At 36.2% G+C, this 15,000-nt stretch overlaps 1 protein-coding gene across 1 annotated transcript in view; it reads left to right on the top strand.

Annotated features, from left to right (window-relative positions):
• Window positions 1-15,000, top strand: part of LOC136848081 (T-box transcription factor TBX20-like) — a 308,981-nt gene that overhangs the window by 42,617 nt on the left and 251,364 nt on the right. The window contains exon 2 of the mRNA XM_067120263.1: window positions 14,458-15,000. This exon is cut by the window's right edge and continues 765 nt beyond it. The gene's annotated coding sequence lies outside the window, so the exon portion shown is untranslated. The remainder of the gene's footprint in view (window positions 1-14,457) is intronic.

Here is a 15,000-nt window from a genome sequence, read left to right on the forward strand (position 1 = left end):
TGAAGCTTGGTGACTTTGCCTATGATACAGCACATACGTATAAATGCAAAGTTATAGGATCACGGGAAAAGAGAAGACAGAATATTCCAAAACATGGAAGCAGGAGAGAAGACTCAGCCACCGAACAAAAATAAGGTGTTCGTGAGAACGCTTACAAAAGAAAAATATTGCTCATGTCCAGATCATCAACACCTAAAGAAATCCCCCATTAAACGCTTCAGAAGGAGAAATTAGGAGCATAAGAAAAATAAGCAAATGAACGAGGGGAGAAAATCGCGACCAACTACAGCCCTCGAAAGCAGCGCCGCCATCTGAATGCAAAGCACACGCATTTGCTCATGACTGCATAATTTGCGATATGATTATGCAGATGGCAGAAACCGGAGTGTAATTAACGTGCTTCGTGTTATCACGTCGGCCAAAGTTATGAAAAGTTCTCTCGGAATGGCCCTTGCTTCGACGTCTGTGAAATATGGTCGCCCTCGCTCAAAAAAAAAAAAAAGTAAAAAAATTTTTTTTCACCCATGGCACTGAAGAGCAAATGTCCGTCATTTAACGCAACAACAAAGTAACTTGACTGTATTGGAATTCAAAAGAGGAAGTTATACCCTGACGTAAAGCATCATAATAGGGATCAAAATGGCTTCACAATGCATATTCTAAATTTTGTGCGAAAACAGTGCCGTAACAATCTCTTTGAAAAGAAAAAAAAAAAAAAACACACCACACACAGAAAAAATATGACCGGAAATTCATACATACAGGCAGACTAGACATTTTTTAAACAGAGTAGTTTGTTCTCGGTGAATTGAGTATATAATTTTTTTTTTATGTTTAGTTACTACATGCTTCGTCGAATTTTTACCCCTAAAACGATGTATATAAGATTTATTGCAGTGTAATATAAATAAAAAAAAAGAATTCTGTAAAGTTGAAAGATTCCACGGTTTAAATTCTTGAGTTGCTCAGAAGGGTAACACCTTGGTTTTTAACATAAAATAACCTTAATTTAGCTTACAACAACAACCTATTGTTATAACATCCTTCTCTCATTGGAGGATATTCTGGAGCAACTTCCTCTCTCTCTCTCTCTCTCTCTCTCTCTCTCTCTCTCCAAACGCCTTCCTGAACACCTCTGAGGAGCTCACTCCCCTTTCCTCTCCCCGCCCCACTCAGCAACCCCAAAACACCCCTCAACCACCCCCCAACTTATCCAGAGGTAACCCTCCCCCATCACCCAGTTCCCTAGTAGCGCGGTCCACGCTAAATTAATAAGCGCTTAAGCCACCGTTTTTATGCTAATAATGTCCCCGGCTTTTAGCTCGGCTGTGCGAGAATTAAGTAGAAGTTACATAAAGAACGCTTACAGGGTAGCGAGGCTCCTCATATAAAAGAGAGATTTTAAAAATTTGTATACTTTGTGGGGGGAAAATACATCCACGGTTTTAAAGAATGATTTTACAGCATGATGCGGGCGTTTATAAAAAGTTGATTGTAAAGGCTATGGTACCATTCAGAATTCCAAAGGTATTCACATACACAAGACGCATACAAACATGACATTATCGTCAGAGAGGAATGAAGAAATACTTGCCCACATTTTCATAAGAATCGTGTTGCGTGTATCAGTGAACGTAAATCTTACGTATCCTCAAAACACTGATTCATAAAGAAAAATAATTCTTATATCAAGATCACTCTGTCTGACACACGTACACACACACATACATACATACATAAACACACATATATATATATATATATATATATGTGTGTGTGCGTGTGTGTGCGCGCGCGCGTGCGTGAGTGTGTAGTCAAGGTTGTGCAGTGAAATGCAAAAAATAAATGCAATCCTCATTTATACTGCACTTCGGTTATTGCGTTTTTTAATCGATTAATTGTTCCCGTCAACTCGTGATTTCCCCACGGCTATGCAGGAAAGGTCTCTGCAGAAACATGTATACGCACACACACACACACATATATATATATATGTACATATATTAAACATAGTGACTTCTCCCACAAACATTCTTAATTAGACATTGATGCATGCAAATAAGTTTATGTGATTATTATACTTTGCATTTCTTATGAATGCATGTTTGCCACCTAAAAATACTGCGTAGTCTATATATATCACAAATGCATTGCCATATTTTTCCATTAGTTCAGCGTTTCGAGTTCAGTACTAGTTTGAAGGACTGTAAAATCATCGGATAAAATTGAAGCATAAAGTTAGTCTCAAAAGTGAATGTAATACGCTTCATTAAGTACAGAGAAAACTAAATAAGTAAAAAATGTGCCGAAGTTTCTTCGGCACAATCGAGTTTTCTGTACAGCTGTTACACCGTATAATCAAGACCACCGAAAACAGATTTATCTTTCGGTGGTTTCAGTAAAATGCTGTATGAGCCGCGGCCCATGAAATTTTAACAACGGCCAGGTGGTGGCCTATCCTATATCGTTGTCAGAAGCACGATTATGGCTGACTTTAACCTTAAATAGAATAAAAACTAATGAGGCTAGAGGGCTGCAATTTGGTATGTTTGATGATTGGAGGGTGGATGATCAATATACCAATTTGCAGCCCTCTAGCCTCAGTAGTGTTTAAGATCTGAGGGCGGGCAGAAAACGTGCGGACAGAATAAAGTGCGGATAGACAAACAAAGCCGGCACAATAGTTTTCTTTTACAGAAAACTTAAAATCAATGCCGAATATATGAAAGTACCTAAAAAAAATTTTATACAAACCTCCTCCCGAAATGTATAGATAAATAAATAAAATACTAAATAATTGATACATTTATTCTGTACCTGCTGCGTCCTGTACTTACAATATTATAAAGGCACGTCCACACTGTACTATAACATGTCATAACCACATATCGTATATAGATCACAAACAGGTTGAAAACAAGTTAATAACCGTAAGTGGAGAACGAACATTTGGCAAACACTGGATAATCTTAAGAAGCACTGTTTTAGAACTGCCAATAAGTCGTTGACTTGTAATCAACATGTTAGTGATTTGTGTCGATGAGTTGCCAAACGACTTATCGACACAAACTACTAACATGTTGATTACAAGACAACGATGCACTGGTAATTCCTAAATCACAAATTTTTAAAGTAATTTGTATTTTTCCTAACTATAGAAACCTGAGGTTCCTTTACATTAGGAATTACTTCCAGCTTCGCTGAAACTAATTCCTAATGTAAAGGAGTGAGGCTTGCATATCGTGTAGGAACAAACAGTGCTTCCAAAGATTATCCAGCATTTGCCAAAGGTTCGTTCTCCACTTAGGGTCGTTAACTCGTTTTCAACCTGTTTGTGATCTATATGCGATTAGTTGTTGACGTGTGGGTATGGTATGCTATACTGTAGCGTAGACGTACCTTTATAACATTCTATGTACAGGATGTACCAAGTAGAGATTCTATGAAGTATTTATTTTTCCATGTTTTCATCATCATCATCATCCAGGTGCCATATCCCCAAGGACGTCAGCAATCATGGCTCGCCACCCCTCTCTGTTTCCGGCACTCTGCAGCAACTGAGCTGCAGACATTCTTCCTCCAGTCATTCTCACCAATCCATGTTTTGCTGTAGTGTATTATCGCCCAAAGCGCCGCTGTGACAAGTACAAAGCATCCAAGAACTCGTGAAGGTGGAAAACCCACGAAAAGGCTGAAAACTTGATGGAAAAAGAATGAAGTCATGAAAGGCGGAGGTACAATGCTTGCTTAAATTCTGAAGTAAGTTGAAAATAAAGTCACTAAGAGCATGCACAGGGAAGTAGCAGCACCAGTTAGGAAATATCAGTTCGGCCATTTTTTGGCAGTTTTTGAAAGGGACGAGACAAGAGGCAGCCAGAATTAAGAGGGAAGTCTGACTGACCTGCTTTTCTGAGAAGCCTTTACTATTAGAATCTATTTAGGCTATAAGGAGAATATATTTATGCAAATTCTTGGACATTTTTAAAGGAGGAAAAGGACGAAATTTTATTTTTTGTACGTTAAACTAATTAATAATTAATAAGCATCCAAACTGTTAAGTGATCTGTATGAATCCATTCTGCTTTCTAATTGTATACAATCCATTATTTTGAATGACTAATAAGAATCCACATTTAATATTCTATCGAAACGTGTTGCCTGATAAATAAGATTTAATTTTAATTAATACATATAAATGATAAATATTAAGCCTTTCTTTCCAATGACAGACAAGAAAACAATCTAAAATATTAATCAGACTGCCATAATCGTGCATCTAGCAACGATATAGGACAGGCCACCACCGAGCCATGGTTAAAGATTCATAGGCAGCGGCTCATACAGCATTATACAGAGACCACCGAAAGATAGATCTACTTTCGGTGGCCTTGATTATACGCTGTACAGAAAACTCGAAGAAACTTTTTCTACTTGCTACTGATTAATAAGAATCACTTCCGTTGGCTACTGAATAAGACTCCAGTTATTACTGACACATGCTGCACCCAGGGGCGAACAGTGACCCTTTCCACAGGGGAGTGAAAATAAAAAAAAAGGCGGGAAAAGTCTGGAAGGCGGGCAGGAGGGAAGTTGCAAGACACCGCCAACCCCGAGATCGAAAGAGCTGAGGAAGTCGTCATGTGCATCGGAAGGCATTCCATCAAAATTTACTCCCCATTTACTTAATCATTCTCATCCATCAACGTTTTTGTTTCCTGCGGCTGCAGAGAGAAAGAGATCCATCACTCGTTCCTTCATTAATGACTGTCCGCGATGGGTTGAACAGGTCCTGTCAGTCAGCCTTTCTGAGTAAATAACAGCCCGAGCAACAGCACAAAGATGGACTATCCTAATGGCGAGTTGTTAGGAAGGATTAAAAGTCTGTAACGCGCGCGCACACACACTCAAACGGATGGGAAAAAAGAGCCTGCATCTTCCCTTCGCGACTCCGAAGCAGGATGTAATCCTGAGACGGGAAAAACATCCACGTCATTTAAACAAACAACCGAAAGGATCACTGGCAAGGAAGCTTGAACAAATTTCTAATCATGATAGATCGCAAACTATTTCAAAACTGCAGAACTGCCAAACTATATACAAACAAAAAACTCAAGAAGCGAGAAGTAATCTGCTTGCGTACGTCACCATGATTTTGAAACTGAACAATTCAATTACAAACAACAGCCTAAGATAAATAAACTTCTGCCTCTCAATAAAAACTTTTATGCATATCACCAGACATTATAAACTTGCAACGCTATCAAATTTTATCAACAAGTACAGAAGTACTGGACAGAAAATCGTACGTCACACATTGAAAATGGATCAAAATTACACTAGAGAGGGTAACCAATCAACCTCTTTATTTATATCATTGGCCATTTCAAAACTACAATGCTGTCAACTTCTACAAAACAAATGCATGCGCCAGTAAAGAAAATACCTTCCTTATAATAAAAACTGGGAGAGCTGTCAAATCACACGAAATCTTTCCACGGTCCCAGTAAATTACAACAATCAGTGTTTCTGGACTAACAGTGTCCGGTGTCGTTCAACGGACCAATGAAAGGGTATTGGAATGCCCAGTGAACTTCATTCTGCTCAGCTGGAAAGTATTGCAATCTCTTGCGACATTCGAAAAAGGCAGAGACAGCTGAAGAGATTTATAAAATTCTCGAACGGTCGAATCCGTTGGTTTTGAACACCCGAATAAGCTGGCTTCGAACATCCAGAGCTAGTTGGTTTCAAATCGCCTAATCAGGGGTTTTGAGCAGAATACGTTGGATCAGCTGGTTATGAAATGCACAATCGGTTGGTTTCGAACTAACGGTTCGGTTGGTTCCAAGCACAGGAATCAATAGTTTCGACCAGTCAAACCAGTTATTTAAAACATTCTGAGTAATTTGTTTTGAGCAACCTAATCAAATGGTTGTGGACTATCGAATCCATAGTTTAAGAATGATGGAATTAATTATCAAATTAAAACGAATCAATTTCAAGCAACCGAACTTTTGATTTGCAAACAAGTGACTTTGTCAGAGACTTCAGTAGCTGCTTATGCAAGTTTGAAAACGGATTAATATCACCTTGAAAATCTATAAAAGCGACGAGAGTAAAAGTTCACTGAACATTTTGTTTCTTCATGTATTTTTAATTTCTACTTTCAGCTTTACTGGCCTGTCTTTCCATTCGTTCTTTATTTCGCTTATCTCACATGTAGCCATTCCATCCTTTGAGAAATAATAACCGTACCATCCTACAAAATTCACCATTGAGGGTCGAAAGTAAATAATTCAACAATGCAGCGCAGGTTAAACCACATTCAATTTAGTTAAAACGAATCAAAAAAACCTTTCATAAATATAAAGATGGAAATGAAGATTAAACCCCATCGCATCATTCCTGCTTCGAGCCCCGAAATTTCAGTTTTCCCTTAACGACCTGCACAGTTGTAACACCTTTTCCAGAGTACGCGTCAGCAGAAGGCAATAGAATTCCGAGGCTTTGTCACATGTTACCAAGCGCTCCCTGCCACTTCGCGACAATAACAAAGGATTTTATGCAACGGGTGGACAAGGAATCGCTCCAGTTGCTTGCAGTCAGTGCACGGTGTTCATGCCACACACCTAAAGGCGATGTGGAGAGAGAGAGAGAGAGAGAGAGAGAGAGAGAGAGAGAGAGAGAATTAGATTTACTTGAGGTTCAATTTTCAAACCATTTTGAAGCATTTACAATGTGTGTGTGTGTGTTCAATTTTTGCAAACCATGTTGCATTTTGAAGAGAGATGAAGAGAGAGATGTTGAGAGAGAGAGAGAGAGAGAGAGAGAGAGAGAATTACAATTCTGTTTTCAATCCATATTTGAAACGATATGAAATGTGATGAGAGAGAGAGAGAGAGAGAGAGAGAGAGAGAGAGAGAGAGAGAGAGAGAGAGTTGCCATTATCACCAGCTCAACGTGCATGTTGCAGTTACTTGAGAGAGAGAGAGAGAGAGAGAGAGAACTCAACGCAAACACATACATACATGCCTTACTTGAAACAACACGAGAGAGAGAGAGAGAGAGAGAGAGAGAGAGAGAGAGAGAGAGAGAGAGAGAGAAGCTCTATTATCTGACTGACGTGTGTTTGCTTTTCCCGAAAAGCTGACCCGACCCTCGTTCACACCCTCCATTGACTGCCCACCCGCAAACAATGAGTAAATCCTCCACAAACCACGGCTAAGATCCTGTCGCTTACAAAGGAATCCCCCGCAAACAAACAGCGGAGACAAAAACTTAATCCCGGGATTAATGACATTAAAGAATCGATTCACAAAATATGCAGATGAAAAGATTTTGGAACCGCAAACTGTCACATACGCTTGCCGAGTGACATAAGCCCGCGTCGGGTTACGTATGTGTGTGTGCGTGTTTGTCAGTACCAGATCCATATGGCTTTACACACACACACACGCACTCACACATACACACACACACACACACACACATATATATATATATATATATATATATATATATATATATATATATATATATATATATATATATATATATATATATATATATATATATATATATCTATATATATATATATATATATATATATATATATATATATATATATATATATATATATATATATATATATATATATATATATATATATATATATATATATATATATATATATATATATATATATATATATATATATATCGGATAAAACACATAAATTTACAAGTCTGGCACACTATTCTCTGCAGGAAAATCCCATAAATTACTCGACAGTATTTGACAGCAAACGTGTTTATTATTTCGTGAAGTCAAGTAGATAAATTTACTACAACATATTTTCAGATATAAATCTTTCTCCTTTAAATGTAACATAACGCATCGTCAGTGGCTGATGACTGAATATTTGCTACATAATATTTTCATCATAATATTCAGAACAAATGTTTACAAGGTCCCCTGATAACTTGTTCGTACATAATAAGCGCGGCAGTAAAAGTGAATCTTTTCAGTACTCCATTGTTATTTAAGCCCAATGACGTCAGATAATAATGTGGAAACACTTCATGAAAGACACTGGGTTTTAAATAAGAAGACGAATAAAAAATAACTTCATTTTTTTAATCGGCGACTTCCCATAGTATTGGAAGCTTATAAAATGAGCTGAAATACAACAGATGTTACTCATAAAAAGGAGATTATTTTTTCCAAGATTTTATAAGTTATATAAGTTATATAAGCAATATGTACTTCACGTTTTGATTACTAGGTTATTCTGACGGAGGTTTTGTTGAGTTCAATCAGCAAGTTAATTCATCAACAAAACAAGCAAATCAATAAAAAAAAGGGCAATAACGCTCTTCCCAAATTTTTGTAAGTTGAAGATGAACACACACACACACACACACACAAGACCTCAAGGCTATCACGAAGATTTCATACGAATACATAAATTATCAAGGGAAACCGCGTTATAAAAGAAAATGAATTATAAAAATGGGAAGGAGAATTACCATTCCCCTCTTGATTAGGAAAAAAATCATTACTTACTTGAAAACAATTTCCTCCCCGATTCTTACGATTGATTCAGGGCGAGAAAAAAAAAGAAAAAAAGAAAAGAAACTCCGGATCTAAATATGATGACAATAGGGAAATGAGGAAAGGAATGATTAAAAAAAAAAAATATTAAAACTTTTCAGAGCATCATCACGAATTAAGAACAATGAAAATATAACGACGCACGTGTTATAAATATGACTGAAAGAAAAAAAACACGGAAGACAGAAATAAAAGAAGTCAAACGAGGAAGAAAACGGAGAAGGGAGAGAGAATGAAAACGGATCTTCTTCCAGACTCTTTATCACTAATTCAATAAAACCGCGCAGGGATCTAACTTTGATGACAATAGGTAAATGAGTAGACGAAGAAGAAGAAGAAGAAGAAGAAGAAGAAGAAGAAGAAGAAGAAGGAGAGGAAGAAGCAGAAGGAGAAGAAGAACACGAAGAGGGAGAGGAGAGAAAAGGAATCAGTTTAATGGGAACAGTGGAGATAATTAAAAGAGTGCGGTGGGGATTTTTGTGGCAGGGGTTGTGGATTAATCTCCTGAACAAATGGGATTCTGTCAATTACTGAGGGGAACGTTGCATATTCTCTAAATATCATATGATGTGATTATGTGATAGAAAAGGGGAAAAGAATGGGAGAGCAAGAGAGACGTAGATTGATAAATAGGGGTGGAGAGAGAGAGAGAGAGAGAGAGAGAGAGAGAGAGAGAGAGAGAGAGAGAGAGAGAGAGAGAGAGAGAGAGAGAGAGAGAGAGAGAGAGAGAGAGGTGCGTGGTAAGAAAGAAAAGCGACAGGAATAATTTAATTTAAAAAATTTCTTTGAATTTTGTTCGCCTTTATATTAAAAGACTTAACTCTTATTATTATTATTATTATTATTATTATTATTATTATTATTATTATTATTATTATTATTATTATTATTATTATTATTATTATTATTATAAATGACCTGTTATGTAAGTCTCAATAATTCAGACCTTACACTTACATAAACGTACACGTTACTCATCTGTAAATTAAAAACAAACAAATTCTTGGTCAGGCATTTTTTTGGCCGATTTACAAAAGGTACAATACTGTGTAGTATAACCGAGTTGAAGGGAATGTTATATGTTGTCTTGCATATCACTTCTTTATTCTTAGGTTATTTCCAGCACCATTTGCAATTACATAAACATATTAAGGGCGGGTGTATTTCTTTTTCTTCCTCGTTCTTTCTTGTTATTATTTATATATTACTTACTTGCATTATGTTCTTTTGAAACTTTCTATGCCATTCTCCAGTTTTTTGTTGATCACAAACAAACCCCCCCCCAAAAAATAATAATAATTCTAAAACATATTTCGTCGCTTTCCAGTCTCTTACATACCAACTCGACCAAGCACACATTTTCGTACAATCTCTCTCAGAGAGAGAGAGAGAGAGAGAGAGAGAGAGAGAGAGAGAGAGAGAGAGAATTTTAAGTCAGAACTACTTAATTTTTCTGTTCATTTGCACCAGAATTTTACTTCATATAAGCCAGATGTGATTAGTCTATCTTTCCCTTTTCATCATAGTGTTAAAGAAATCCAGTGTCTACAAGCATGCGCATTCACACGCATAATTATATCCCATGTTCATATTTCATATGCAGATTTATAATTACCGTTTTTGGATACCTTCTTTGAAAAATTGCCAGTGGCTCATTAGTCAAGTAATAAGATATAAAACAGTCTGATATGGAATACTTTTTCATTTGAATTAAAGGAAAGAGACAGTTATAGTACAAACTCAGCATATTAACGATTCAACCTTGGAATGAAAACACCTTCGCTTATATTGAAATATGACGTATAAGCAACTATGATCATTATAATTTTGAGAGCCATATACTCTCCTACAGAATCACTGTTTTTATAGAGGAGAAACAAAAAAGAGCAGTCCCATCCAAAACACGTCACATTCCGTCCATTTAAGCACCTAAAGGGTGTCACTTCTGTATGACATGTCCATGTCATGTCAGGCGTATACTTCTTTGCAATAACTCTCCTGTATGACATGTTCGTGTCACGCCAAGCGTACACATCTCCGCAGTCACCTTAGCTACCTGTTATTGTCTACCCTCCGTCACATCATGACAGCATCTGTCATAATTTTCTCCCGTGTCTGGCGTGATTCTTCAACCTTTTCCCATAATCTTCTTAACTAGACAAATAGTCGTCTTGTTTTTTTGCGAGTAACTCGATCAAAAATGAAAACAAAAGAGAATGACGAATTACAATTCGTGCTTTTATATAGAGAATTGGGTCACACGCCGGCGTTTATATTCGTAAATTTGCTTTTCGCACGTCAACAGCTGTCATTCAAGAGCTGCATTTTACAAACTTTAATACGCCTGTGACTCTTTTAAGCTTCTGTTCTGCAAGAGTACAGCAAGGTCTTATCTTCAATTCCGGTATCAAGATCCAGTGTTTTATCTGTTTCTCTGGCCTTTGCTTTAAATAAAATTGACATGCCAAGGGACAAAAAAGTCAACCATGACTTTTCTTGTAACAGTCGAATTAATGAAAGAAGCATAAATAACGACTTAACAATTAAATAAATAACTACTAAAAATTCATAATCTTAATCAAAACTTACAAGCAATGTCCTAGATTACATATCTTCAAAGATTGTTCTCTAGTTTTACAGTAAAATGACAAACTTCAAACTGGAAAACGTGAAAATCTAAAGCGGTCTCCTTCGCGCTAATAATTTCATGGAATTATTAACATATATGAAAGATTATTTTAATGACCATTAAAAAAAAGAACATTGTTGCTGCCTAAGATTTCACGAGTTCCGCGGGCTTCGGCAAAGTTTTTAGAGACACATTTAACTTGCAGTAGCCTTATCGGTCCTAACGTAGCCCATCCAAGGGTGCCAAGTCCTATATAACCCTCGCTTAGGAGCCGTTCCATGGGCTCACACTAATTTCAATGAATTTCGTAATTACCACACAGCTCTCGTCCAGGTTTACCTATTGTTAAATTAAACGCAGCTTTTTTTTTTTTTTTACATCTGAATGCTAGCTGCAAACCCTCCGAAATGCCAATTAGACCGACAGTTAGTAAATTGCTAAAACCTTTCTGAGCCGCTGATACCGTAAGATGGATTGAAATACTGAAACCGTTCATCTGCACAGCGATGGCAGAAATGCATGGAGAGCATTTAGGTCTGATTAATAAGTATTCATCTAAATCTGAAACCTAGTGAAAAGACGAGTGTTCAGACCAAGTTGGTGATCACAGAGGGCCAAAACCTGTCGTTACATGTGTGGAAAGATTCAATTGACATCAGCCCTAATTTTATTATTGTTTTCCAGTTTTTGCGCATGTGCACATTCACCGTTCATTTAACTATTAATTATTAATTTTATTGGATTCTTTTCATCCTTGCCTTCTTTCTGGGTGTTGTCTTTCCTCGCATGAAAAGTTTAGCCTGTTGGCTTAATTCACAGGGGCGTTTGAACTGTTTGGATAATAATAATAATTTCATTATGAAAGATAATGACTATTTTTTAAATTCTGTGGTTCGCTGGGGCACGCATCTTGACTGTTTCCAAATACAGATTTGAATTTTAACTATTTTACATTTCCATTACTAAGTAAATATCCACTTAAATTAGTTGTCTCTTCGAAACACACAGTTAAAGTGTCAGTACTGGTATACATCAATCATTAAAACATCGACAACAATGCTTATTCGCCATCACCTCCTTTCACGAAAAGATGGTGCTCCTTTTTCTAAACTTTTTTTAGGTCCTACAAAAAAGTTCCAGTTTCTGATACAGACGATAAAACCGTAGCGCCCATTATATGCATCATCAAAAATGCGCCGAGGTTTCTTCGGAGCAATCGAGTTTTCTGTACAGTTTATAATCAAGGCCACAGGAAACAGATCTATCTTTCGGTGGTCTCAGTCATACTGTATGAGCCACGGCCCATGAAACTTTAACCACGGCCCGGTGGTGGCCTATCCTATGTCGTTGCCTTAAATAAAATAAAAAATACTGAGGCTAGAAGGCTGAAATTTGGAATGTTTGATGATTGGAGGGTGGATGATCAATATGCCAATTTGCAGCTCTCTAGCCTCAGTAGTTTTTGAGATCTGAGGGCGGATAGAAAAATTGCAGACGGACAGACAAAGCCGGCACAATAGTTTTCTTTTCAGAAAACTGAAAACTAACCACAGAACTTTATAAGAAATTAAATACCTCCACAAACAAATCGTTCAGTCAAAGCGGAAACATGAATTGTTTATTTACCTGAGGTCAGGTATACTAACCATTTGATTGCAATGTAAGAAAGGTAGTGAGTGCTTCATGCTAAAGGCAGCTTTACTCAGATTAATTCCTCTTTGTTCGTATCTTTTTTTTTATTGTTTATCAAGATATCGAAATCTTGTCAAGGTCTGTACTGAATCATTGACAAACAGAATACAGTTTTTCCCTTGTCAAATCACTCATGTACATACAAAATTTAGATAAAACCTGCGTATTTGTAGTTTAATAATTATACAAGAGTATTTGCATATGCTTGCAATAAACATATATAAATAAATATAAATTTACATATATACATTTCTATATATATATTTATTCAATAATCTAAAATTATTTATAAATATTATGCTCCTATGGTAGTGACGATGTACACATAATTTCGTTGACGTTGTAAAGAATAGAAAATATAAGTTTTCCTAGAAGCTGAAAAATTTTCGAAATATCTGGCAATGTATTACTTGCGTATCTTTAATAGCGTACAATATAAACAGTTTATCATCGCTAGCATTACCTACATGGCCACGTACCGCAAAGAGCCACTGTGAAATTCCTCAGTTTTTGTCTTTCTTGTGCTTTATCTTCCACAAATCTCCAGCCATCCTAACTGCCCTCATCAAAGTATAGGTCTTGTGTCTTCCAACCCTTCTGGTACCCACTGCAGACCAGCTGACGCTATCGCGTACCGTTCTCCTAGGGGGTTTTATGAAGGGCATGTCCATGCCATCTTTATATTTATTCATCATTATCTCATCTACGAATGGAACTCTGTAACATCCGTTATAGTATCATTTCTAACTCTATCTTACCATCTGACTCCCAGGATTCTTCTTAAGGTTTTATTATCGAACTGGCAAAATCGATAAGACATATTTTAACTATCATAAAATGATTCACACAGACACACATATGTATACAGTATATGTATATAATATATATATATATATATATATATATATATATATATATATATATATATATATATATATATATGTAAAGTATACGTAAAAAATCTATCTATCTATATATATACATACATACACACACACATAATATAATTTTTTTAATGTAAAGCCGTCTTCTCTATCAAGGAGTAACTTTATTGTAAACAACACAATGGTCACGGCCGCATTCGTATTTTAAATGTAGAATTCCATAAGGTCTCACTAGTTATTTATGTACATTTTATATATATATATATATATATATATATATATATAATATATATAAATTATATATATATATATACATATATATTTATATATATATATATATACAAATATATATATATATATATATATATATATATATATATATATATATATATATATATATATATTTCATTCAACATATATCTCATAACATGCACACTATACCGACAAAAGGAAGGAAAGCGGGAGTGCCTGGAAGTGAGTGCACAGAGAGAAACCATCGCCTGAAGTTCCTTCAAGACAGTGTTAGACCTGGGGGGCCGAGGTGGCGTGATATAGGATTACTAATTATGCTGTAAATCTTGTGTAAAATAATATTAATTACGACGCAAAATACGAGTTATTATACACATAATTCCCTTGCAGAAGCTGAGTTATAATAATCCTAATTACGTTACCAAAACAAAGTTACTCGGTCGTAATTTTGCGCCGTTCCGTGCCTGGAGCGACTTAAGTCGGCTTTACGATTTTTATGCAAGCTGACTGTCTGGAAAGGAAGGAAGGAAGGAGGAGGAAGGAAGGAAGCCTTTTCCATGAGGAACTCCTCCACTCACATCCATTCGGCCAAATTAGCAAATGCTGTTCCTCGGCCGAGATAAAAAAGAAAAAAGAAGAGCTTCTCTCGGGCGGTGGTTGGTTTTGCCCCTTGATGGCACCCGAAGCGGTTCTAGAAGTGTGATGATGAGTAATTAAAAGACAGCGAATGATCCACCAGATAAAAAGGAACAATAGTGAAATAAAAATGAAAGACATGTTCATGGTTAATAATTAGGTGCGGAAAAATTTAAAAAATAGTGAAGTACAAAAACAGAAGTGTTCGAGTGGATACGTAAGTGAAAGACAAAGAATTTCAAATAAAGTTTATCGAATAAAGTGTATCAATAAACCTAACTCTTTTAACTTTAAAAT

This window comes from Macrobrachium rosenbergii, chromosome 18 (genome assembly GCF_040412425.1).
Source record: "Macrobrachium rosenbergii isolate ZJJX-2024 chromosome 18, ASM4041242v1, whole genome shotgun sequence".
In the NCBI taxonomy this organism is placed as follows: domain Eukaryota; kingdom Metazoa; phylum Arthropoda; class Malacostraca; order Decapoda; family Palaemonidae; genus Macrobrachium; species Macrobrachium rosenbergii.